The 11,393-nt window shown below is 42.2% G+C and overlaps 1 non-coding gene across 1 annotated transcript; it reads left to right on the top strand.

The window, feature by feature from the left end:
• Positions 1 to 8,184: 8,184 nt before the first annotated feature.
• On the top strand, positions 8,185 to 8,266 carry TRNAS-UGA (transfer RNA serine (anticodon UGA)). Its single transcript has one exon. It is a non-coding gene; the product is annotated as a tRNA-Ser (tRNA).
• Positions 8,267 to 11,393: the final 3,127 nt, after the last annotated feature.

The raw sequence follows: 11,393 nt of genomic DNA, 5'->3' as shown, positions 1-11,393 counted from the left end.
CAAGTGTGCTACCTCATTTGCTACATATAAATTATTCTTGTCATTATTATTTTTATTATTATTAACCCATCAGCTGTGACCCTGTGTGGGATATAAGTTTGATTGAGAATATATATTGCTGACATTGTCTTATTGTCCATTCTCTTGTTTGAAATAAATAGGTATATTTAAAACTCGTATCACTGACTGAGCAGCCTAAAGAATTTAAATTTGTTCCGGAGCTGTTCGGTACACGAAAAGGTTCCGGCCATTAGTGCCGTGAGAGAGACTTGTTTTGTTGAGTACTCGAGGGGTTCATGACCCGGTCGCCGGGCTAACAGTAGTCATGACAGGAAATACTTTGAATGTCACAATGAAGAACAGCAAGAGGAAGCGAAAAACCAAATCCAATCTCTCCGCATTACCTTGTAGTTTCTTCTGTGATAAAGTTCATCATCACAATGGAAGATTCCAACGGACCCCTTTTAAAATCATCTGTACTGATTTGACGTTTTAGAATTCAATGTTCATAATAATAATAATAATAATAATAATAATAATAATAATAATAATAATAATAATAATAATAATAATAATAATAATTAATAATAATAATAATAATAATAATGTCCTGTAGCCGTAATCTTGCATTTTGAAGAAGGCGGGTTCAAATCCCACCATCAACAACACTGAAAATGGTTTTCTGTGATTTCTCATTTCACACTGTACTTTCAATAAAGCCACGGCTGAACCTTTCTCAGAGTTTTTTAATAATCACCATGATATTACAGGTGATAACAGGGATCCACAATACGACAGCATGTTTACAAATTAATGCTCTACAGCGGTTGTGAATAAAGGAGCTGAACTATACATATGAAGGGGAAATGTTTGTGATTTGCTGCACAATGAGTGCGTTAATATGGAAGAATGCATGTACATGATATCTCGATATCCTATTTGATCCTTGTAATGTTAGAGGACAACGGGGTGGATGGCATATGTGTTTAGTCTGTAGCAGACGTCGAAAAAGAAAGTCGCAATTTTGTTTCTGGCTCCCACAACTGCAAGGATCTTGAGGTCATCTTTATTCAAATAACAGTTTATACACGGATTGTGCCCATCTTTTCCTTTTCGTCGACTTCTACTGGCTGTGTCACATCAGTCTCGAACCTGAAGGTTGGCTTGATTACACACCCTCATTTACTTTCTTCAATAATTGTGGTGATCATGAGACTGTGGGCCTGGGTGTAACTCCTTGCTTTCTCAGAGGTGGAGGTTCTGTAACGTAATGCTGTCTTTATCGTGGGAACAATTTAGCTGAGATAGGTCGAAATCCCAATCCTCGGCCATGTTTGAAGTTCTTTATCCCTTTAACTCCAGAGAATCGCCGATGTGGTCCCTAACTTGAGTCTTAGATTGCTTCGTTCGAAATCCCAACTTATCCATTCCCAAATCCTATTGTCGAGAACGGCAGAACAAATGACCCTTTATGGTTGCAAGTTGTTAAGTAACTCTTAAGCAACGAATAGTACAGCCAATACTGTGTATTTTGAGATTCATCCTGTCTTATTACATGTCAATACCAGTGAAATTGCTTCCCTTGAAACATTTCGCTGATACTGACGACATAAACATTTCTCTCCGACATTTATTTCAGAGCCTATTCTTCAAAGAAACCCCACAGCAGCGTTCGCATCTCCCTCATATGCAGTTGTTGAACATGGGGTTCTTTTTTCCTGGTCCAACGTCTGAGCTATACGAAAGAGTAGGATGATGACAGATTTATATGTCTTGCCCATCAATTTAAGTGGGGTCTGTCTGTCGAACATAGCTCCACTTAGAGCACGCCATTTCGCCGAACCAATTTTGATGCGATGTTCAACGTCAGAATCTAAAGCCGCATCGGTAATAACGAAGGACCGTAGATACTTGAATAGCGAGTTGTTCGAGTTCGAAAATCTTGTTCGAGATAAACGATTTCTGAATGTAATATCATCCGCTCACGAATGAAACAGTAAAACCTGTTAGCCCTTTCCATTTTTGAACAAACTGTAATTTCTACATATTTAAATTAAATGAAACCGCAACCTGTTGTTGTCTGTTGCTCTGTATGATTGTTTGCTAGTACAGGGTAATTTATTTATGTATTTTTTCTCTTTTTACAATTTGCTTTACGTCTCACCGAAACAGATAGGTCATATGGCGACGATGGGATATAAAAGGCCTAGGAGTGAGAAGGAAGCGGCCGTGGCCTTCATTAAGGTACAGCCAGAGAATTTGCCTGGTGTGAAAATGGGGAACCACGGAAAACCATCTTCAAAGCTGCCGACAATAGGGCTCAAACCCACTATCTCCAGAATTCAAGCTCACAGCTGCGCGCCCCTAAGCGCACGGTCAACTCGTCCGGTACAGGGTAATACGCCTGAACAACCATGAAAGATGGGGATTTTTAAAAAAATATATCCGTTACTGATAGTAAGGTCGCTGGCTGAAAAAAATACGAAGTGTTGAAAAACTGCATTTTCGACAACTTCTGAATACACATTTTGGATAGAATTAATATTTGTGTAGAAATGTGTAAGTTAAAAACGCAATAAGCACTAATGTCTCCCTGTTATTCGTCGTATGGAACTAAGGTGTAAAAAATAAAAGACTGCAAATTATATTTTGCTTATGAGAAAATTTTCTATATATATATAGAAATATATATTAACGGAGGTAGTCTATATGACAATTCCTGTTTTGAACTCTCCTAGTTTTTCTATCCAGCTGTACACTAATCAAATAATATATACCTCAGAGCGCAATACGGCTTTCATGAATATAATAGTTTCGGGAAATTTGACCTTGTCATTTTCCCTTGATGCCTTAACAGACCTAAAATAGAAACTTTTCCCGAATTTTGTATACGAAATCCGAGATAAAATCGAAAAGAGATATATAAATATGAAGTGTACCGTTTTATTTATGAATAAGTCGGTAAACAGTCAGGCTCTTTGGCTGAATGGCCAGAGTACTGTCCTCTGGTTGACAAAGCCCTGGGCACGATTTTCGACTGGGCCGAGGAATTCTTAGCCGTGTTTGGTTAAATCCTCTGGCTCTGGGGATGAGTAGTTATGATCATCTCAGTGTTCTGTAAGTCCTCATTTACATTCAGTAGATCACACTACCAACAACCACAGACACACGCAATAGTGAATAAGTCCCTCCACATAGAGTTGACATTAGTAAGAACATCTGGCAGTAAAACTGGGCTTAATTCACATTAGTGCCGAACGCGGATAATTGGGGTAAAGGCCAGAAAAGGAAAAGATATGTGAATAAATTAAAATGTCTAGTTGTCACAAAGATTACTTATAAAGTTTTCTTTCCTTTTTACCGATCCCTCTGTCTGCGAAAAGCGAGCCTGTCTTTTGCTGCGAGACTCCGAGTTTAATTCCAAGCCAAGCCGAGATCTGAGGACTGGATCGAGGTCCACTTATCCTACGTGAGAATAGTTGAGGAGCTATCTGAAGATGAGATAGCATCCCCAGTCTGCGAAGCCAAGAATAACGGCCTAGAGAATTCATGGCATGGGCTTTGTCAATCCTTACAGTTACTCTGAGCACGAGGGTACAAGTCTTCTCCGTACAGGCCTCGGCACTTGATGGGGTAGAGTGGTTAGCTCTACGCCCGGCCGCCTTTGCCCCAGGAATTAACCTGGTACTCATTTTTGGTGTAGGCTGAGTGAACCTTAGGGCCATGTGCACCTCCGGAAGTGCGACTTACGACTTCCTGACGGGGATTCGAGCCCACGTCTTTCCGGGCAAACCGAGGACGCCTTTACCACCTCGGCCAGGGTGCAAGTGGACCGTAAATTTATCCCTATTTTGCTATTTTGCTGCTAGTCCAATTCCTTGAGGAAAATAACCGCCTTGCATGTGTAAACGGATGTGGCCACGAAAAAAGATGATGATGATAATGATGATGCTTGTTGTTTTAAGGTGCCTAACATCGAAGGTCATCGGCCCACGAAAAAAAGAAAAGAGTGAAGATGAGGAGGATAAATAGCATGTGACAAGTGGAGGTTAAGAAGTAGTTTTCATTTTTACGAGAATGTGTCACTGGTTGGGCACGCGAGAAAGAGGGCGCTCGGCGCGCTGGACATGATGTTAACACGAGCTGTAGGTAATAAGTCACCTGATGACACACTTGTAGCTTGGTGGTCTACCTTGATCACGGTAATGTCTGCAGCATGTGTTGCTTTCGCAGCTTGTTTCTTCGTGTGGGATACGATACACGTGACTACATTCACCTCTCAAGTTCAAAGACCGAATCTTAGAATACTGACCTGCGTTGAGCACAGGACGCTGTACTGTTGCTAAATGATACTGTTTGCTTACTACGTATTAATTTGGTCTGTTAGTCTGGTATTATACTGTCAAAGAAATTTGTCAACAAACTTTTCTAAAATAGTTTTTAATAAATTTTATTCAAAATAAATTATGACATGCAGCCTGACTCCTCGGCTGAATAGTCTATGTCTTGGCCTTTAGTCTAGATGTCTCATTCTCGGTTTTTTTAAGTGCGTTCCTTTAATTTCTCTAGCATTTGTGATTATCTCAATAAATGACCCTGCACACAACACACCAAATTATAAATCACCTCAGAAATATGCCAAGGTGAATACATCCCTTACTGTAAAGTTGGCGTCAGGAAGGGAATCAGGTCATAAAACATGGCCAAGTTTGCATGTGCGACAGGATTCAGTCCCGAAACCCTACCAGGTAAAAGCAACAGAAGAGGAAGAAAGAAAAAATACATTACATCAAGAATTTAATCATAGTTCAGTAAAAATGGATAAACGTCATTTCTGTGCTAACTTAGTTTATTTAGTTCATTTGTAAATGTACTATTAAAATTGAACAAGAACAGAAAATAACAAGTCCATGGGTTTACCCTCCAGGGTTGGTTTTTACCTGGGACTCAGCGATGGATACCACCTCTACCACCTCAAGGGCAGTGTCCTGGAGCGTGGGGCTTTGGGTCGGGGGATATAACTGGGAAGGCAGACCTGTACCTCGCCCAGGCAGACTCATCTGGTATGCTGAACATTGGCGTTGTAGGGCGACGGGAAGATTGGAAGGGATAGACAAGGAAGAGGGAAGGAAGCGGCCGTGGCCTTAAGTTACGTACTATCCCAGCATTTCCCTGGAGGAGAAGTGAGAAACAACGGAAAGCCACTTCGAGGTTGGCTGACGTAGGAATCAAACTGCCTTCTACTCAGCTGACCACGTTCCAGCCCTCGTACCACTTTTCAAACTTCGTGGCAAAGCCGAGAATCGAACCCGCGCCTCCGGGGTTGGCAACTAATCACACTAACCACTACACCACAGAGGCGAACTGGAGTAAGTTTTTAATGATTTAATGATACAAAGTATCGAAATAAACGAGGCCACAGTATTGTGGAGACGAATAAAATAATAATGTTATTGTTTTTCGTTCCACCACTTTTTGGCGGTTTTCGGAGACGCAGAGGTGCCGGAATATTGTCCCGCAGGAGTTCTCTTACGTACTAGTAAATATAGGCCTACTGACACGAGGCTGAAGTAATTTGAGCACCTTCAAATACCACCGGACTGAGCCAGGATGGAATCTGCCAAGTTGGGGTCAGAAGGCCAGCGCCTCAACCGTCTGAGGCACTCAGCTCAGCATTGTGGAGACGCATAGTTAATTCACAGAGGGTTGCAAAATGATCATCGAAACTTGTAACAGTCTATAATAAACAGATTTTTTTAGTACGTGTAGAAACCACAATAAGAAAGCTCCTTTCGTATACACTATCGCAGCACCCACTTTAGTTTCATTTATTGGCAAGCCACAGACGTCATTTTGAGACAATCATAGCTTTGAATCTATCTATAGGTACAGGATAGTTGGAAACAACTTTGTTGTTCGGATCATCAGTCCACAGAAATTTGATGCAGCCCTCCATGCCACCATATCCTGTGCTAACTTTTTCACTTCAACGTAACTGCTACATCCTACATCTACTCTAATCTTTTTGCCATATTCATATCTTGGTCTACCCCGGCCGTTTTTACCGATTACACTTCCCTCAAAAACTAAGTGTAAAGACCTGGGTGTCTTAAGATGTCTCTTCTTCTGGTCACATTTGACAAATCCTTCTTCTCTCACCAATTCGATTCACTGTCACTTCATTTGTGATCCGGGCTACCCATCTCACCTTCAGCGGCGGAATGCGGAATTATTCGCTTGTGCTCGTTGTAATTCTTTCTTAATACAGGGTTGGGTTTTCCCTCGGACTCAGCGAGGGATCCTATCTCTACCACATCAAGGGCAGTGTCCTGGAGCGTGAGTCTTTGTTCGAGGGGATACAACTGGGGAGGAGGACCTTTACCTCACCCAGACAGGGGCCCTGTGGTGGGATAGACAAGGGGCCTTACGAATCCTCAATCAATCACTACTGTTCTGCATTTAGGGCAGTCGCCCAAGTGGCAGGTTCCATATCTGTTGTTTTCCTAGCCTTTTCTTAAATGATTGCAAAGAAATTGGAAATGTATTGACATCTCCCTTGGTAAGTTATTCCAATCCCTAACTCCCCTTCCTATAAACGAATACTTGCCCCAATTTGTCCTCTTGAATTCCAACTTTATCTTCATATTGTGATCTTTCTTACTGTTAAAGACACCACTCAAACTTATTCGTCTACTAATGCCATTCCACGCCATATCTCCACTGACAGATCGGAACACACCGCTCAGTCGAGCAGCTCGTCTCCCAAGACTTCCCAGCCCAAACTTTGCAACATTTTTGTAACGCTACTCTTTTGTCGGAAATCGCCCAGAACAAATCAAACTGATTTTCTTTGGAATTTTTCAGGAGAAGTGGGGAACCACGGAAAATCACTTCGAGGATGGCCGAGTTGGGAATCAAACCCCCCTCCCCTTCTACTCAGTCGACCTTCCGAGGCTGAGTGGACCCCGTTCCAGCAGTCGTACGATTTTTCAAATTTTGTAGCAGAGCCCGGAATCGAATCCGGGCCTCGAGTGGTGGCAGCTAATCACGTTCACCACTACACCACAGAGGCGGACTCTTTGGCATTTCTGGGACTAAAGTTTTAGTGGAAAGTCAGTAATCAAGATCATGACAACTGCAATTGGGAAAACTGTTTTTGACGTGTAGTACAGCGTGTAGTAGGCTACTGTACAGGCAAGAAAACGATTTTATTTGTTCTGATAATGTTTGACTTTTCAAGTGTGTAGTGTTAATAAGTGGAGAAAGTACACTATTTTCTAGTACCACTTTTCTCTTTTCAAATCAGAAACCTGGCGTCAGTGGAAAAATTCCCTGGTTACTTGCAGGTTTTCCTGTAAAAGTGAAAGTAAATGTATTCCTTCTACATTCATTCTACGTAGGATTTGCATCACTTCAACTCCATTAGATTGCTATAGAACTTTTTCTTCATCTTCTTCTTTATCTGTTTACCCTCCAGGGTCGGTTATTCCCTCGGACTCAGCGAGGGACCCCATTTCTACCGCCACGAGGGTACTGTCCTGGAGCTTCAGACTCTGGGTCAGGGGTACAACTGGGGAGGATGACCAGTACCTCGCCCACCTGCTATGCTGAACAGCGGCCTTGCGGAGGTGTGGGAAGATTAGAAGGGATAGACAAAGAAGAGGGATGGAAGAGGCATTAGCCTTAAGTTAGGTACCAACCCGGCATTTGCCTGGAGGAGAAGTGGGAAACCACGGAAAACCACTTCCAGGATGGCTGAGGTTGGAATCGAACTCACCTCTACTCCCGAGGCTGAGTGAACCCCATTCCAGCCCTCGTACCACTTTTCAAATTTCGTGGTAGAGCCGGGAATCGAACCCGGGCCTCCGGGGGGTGGCAGATAATTACACTAACCACAAAGTCGGACATGCTAGAGAACTTCAGTAGGATATACTGAATTTCTACTTTACTTCTACTTACGTCAGAGCAAAATATTTTTACGTTATAAGAACGAACAGTTTCCCATTTGACACGAAACTAACTTTGTCCTTGAGCCAAAGAGATCTTTATTCACATGTCTATGTATAACGCTAAGATCATCGCCCCAATAGCTTTAGCAGAATGCAGAGCAATTTCATACAACTGTAATGCCTTTCTAACTTTCAGCGCCATCAAGTCAATTGCGGTGAGCCACCTCGGCAAGCAGCTGTGGTGTCCGAGTGGTTAAGGAGTTGGACTTGAAATCCAATGGGTCAAACCCGCGCAGGTTCGAGTCCTGTCCGCAGCGTAGTTTTTTGAGCATAAATCCCCACTTGAATAGAATTGAATAGAACGATAGTGTACGATATTTTCTTACCATCTCCAAATACTATATTTGGACGTTTTGACTCAGGTACACTGGAAATGGAGCTAACATAGTACAGACAGGTGAATTAAACTTTGCGAGAGTGAGTAAATCATTTGAACCGACATTCGTAGATGAGTCATTACGTACAATCCACGATAGAAGTAACGAGAGCGCGTGGTACATGAAACCCATTACAAAATACGGCCTGTTGGCCTGCAAATATTGGGGGGTCACACGTGGTCGTCCTCCTCAGGATGGAAACGGAGGAATATATCTATAATAGGGCTATTTTCCACCTGTCGTAGGAGGCGACTGAAAGGGAATACCCCAACGGCTTTCAGATTGGAGACCTCAGGGTCTCTAGCTGAGTCTAGCATTGGTTCAACTTGCCTGGGCCAGGCTTCTCGCAATCATATTTTCTGTCCGATCTCCCTTGGTCAACTCTTGATCCCTTCCACTCGTGACCGAGGGTATCTTCCATTTCCCCTCCCTCTCTTTTGCTGATACCTGCATTTTTCGAAGGGCCGGATCCCTTTCGTCTTTTCTTCTGGGTAAGGGCAAGTTGTACTTCCTCTTAAAACAATGATTACCACCAATTTCGTATGATCAGCGCGACGACGTATTTAGCCATATGGGTTTATGGGTCCACGCTACCTGTACACCGTGAGGGTAGCATTTTTATTCTAATTTCGAGAATACATCAACGCCACACATTTCTTTCTCTTTGGTGGCTGCGTAGAATTATAGGTTAATCACTCGCCTACTGTGGCCACATTTGTACGGTTGATCCCTGCACATCGGCTCATACAACGTAGTATAGGCTATTGAGAGAAGAGAGCGACTAGAAAATTTGATTCAGTTTACACGAGGAAGGGCATATAGGAATAAATTATATATGGGATTCTTAAAATCAGTTCACCTTTTTGTGCCGCATGATGTTGCCACATGCTTTCGGAAGGTCGGACTGAGAGAATGAGGGAGCTTCTTGGTTCAGAAGGCCCCGAGTTCGATTCCCGGCCGGGTTTATAATTGAGTCTAGTTTATTATTCGGTTTCGGGAATTGGGCGTTTGAGTTCGTCTTAATATATTTTTCTTCGTCTACAAAGAATATACCACACTGCAAACCACCACACCAATACACAATACTGAAAACATGCCTTCACAATGATTGGCGTCAAGAAGGAAATCCACCCGTAGAACTGGACGACATTCACAATGAGTGCTGACCCCAATAAATGCCAGGAAGAAGACTATTACTCGTAAAACAGATGGTGGTGGTGGTGGTGGTGGTGGTGGTGGTGGTGGTGGTGATTGTTGTTTTAAGAGAAAGTACAAGTAGGTAACAAACTTCACATATAACAGGAGGTCACGTGGATATGATTACAATATCAGCAGGTATGCATTAATGTCCAACAGCGTTTTCAGTTCTACATATAGAGACACTAATTCATAAACCTATCTAGATTAACTTTTCAAATTGGGAGAGAATTTGAGCAATGAACTGTAAGTCCTAAGGGACGTTTTCTATCCTTCTTTCTTTCTTTCTTTCTTTCGTAATCTGTTTACCCTCCAGGGTTGCATTTTCCCTTGGACTCAGCGAGGGATCCTACCTCTACCGCTTCAAGGGCAGTGTCCTGGAGCGTGAGACTTTGGGCCTGGGATACAACTGGAAAGGAGGGACAGTACCTTGCCCAGGCGACCTCACCTGCTATACTGAATAGGGGCCTTGTGGGGGTGATGGGAAGATCGAAAGGGATGGACAAGGAATAGGGAAGAAGTAGCAGTGACCTTAAGTTCGGTGCCATCCCAGCATTTGCCTGGAAGAGAAGTGGGAAACCACAGAAAACTATTTCGAGGATGGCTGAGGTGGAAATCGAACCTTCCTCTACTCAGTTAACCTTCCGGAGTTGAGAGGACTCCGTTCCAGCCCATGTAGAATTTTTCAAATTTTGTAGCAGAGCCGGGAATCGAACCGGGGCCTACGGGGGTTGGAGTTAATCACACTAACCACTACACTACAGAGGTGGACAAAATGACGTTCTAAATCCCATTAACACGAAACTAAACATTATGATTTAAAACGTCTAAAAGTGCAATGTTTTTATATGACAATTTAAATATCAGTAAAACATTTGTATTTGAGGAGAGATTCTGTTTAAATATATATATATTTTTTAGCTAGTTGCTTTACGTCGCACCGACACAGATAGGTCTTATGGCGACGATGGGACAGGAAATGGCTAGGAGTGGCCTTAATTAAGGTACGGCCTTTGCCTGGTGTGAAAATGGGAAACCACGGAAAACCATTTTCAGGGCTGCCGATAGTGGTGTTCGAACCTACTATCTCTCGAATACTGGATACTGGCTGCACTTAAGCGACTGCAGCTATCGAGCTCGGTAATTAAATAATTAAAAACAATAAATCAGAGACTGAAGATGAAAGAATTTAACATTAGGTTCACGACATATCGTTCTTATTAATATCCTCCTTTGTATTTATTTGTGTTTAACAGACTTCTACTAGGTGTACAATGTTCATGTCCTTGTTTCAAACTGAATGAACTAGCTGACCTGCACGGGTCATGTAGCTGTAAGCTTGCATTTGAGAGATAGTAGGCTCGAATCCCACCATCCTGCGTGGTTTATCATGTTTACACCAGGACAATGCCGGGGCTGTACTTATATTATGGCCACGACCACTTCTTTACTAGTCAAAGGCGTATCCTATCCCATTTTCGCATTTCTTTGTGGGAGTTAAATCGCAAAAGAGGAATATTTTTTTGCAATTATCTTGAATTTCGATCTTTTCTTATTATAACATTATTTTCACTTTTACATCAGTTGAATATTGGGTTTCAATTTTTTAATAACTCCGAATATTTTATATGGGTTACATTTGGTATTTAGTGGATTTTAATCTAATTTCAAGCAAATATTCAAACGAATATTTTTCTTGTTTTAAGAACACTGGGGAAAGGAATCAAGAAAAGTACGTTCCCAGAATAGCCATTACGTGAGACGAGTAAAGCAAAGCAGTCTCCATACAGACTATCTATTAAATGAGATG

This window comes from Anabrus simplex, chromosome 5 (assembly GCF_040414725.1).
Source record: "Anabrus simplex isolate iqAnaSimp1 chromosome 5, ASM4041472v1, whole genome shotgun sequence".
NCBI classification, from domain to species: domain Eukaryota; kingdom Metazoa; phylum Arthropoda; class Insecta; order Orthoptera; family Tettigoniidae; genus Anabrus; species Anabrus simplex.
The sequence above is the reverse complement of the archived record's forward strand: the minus strand, read 5'-3'. Positions and strand labels throughout refer to the sequence as shown.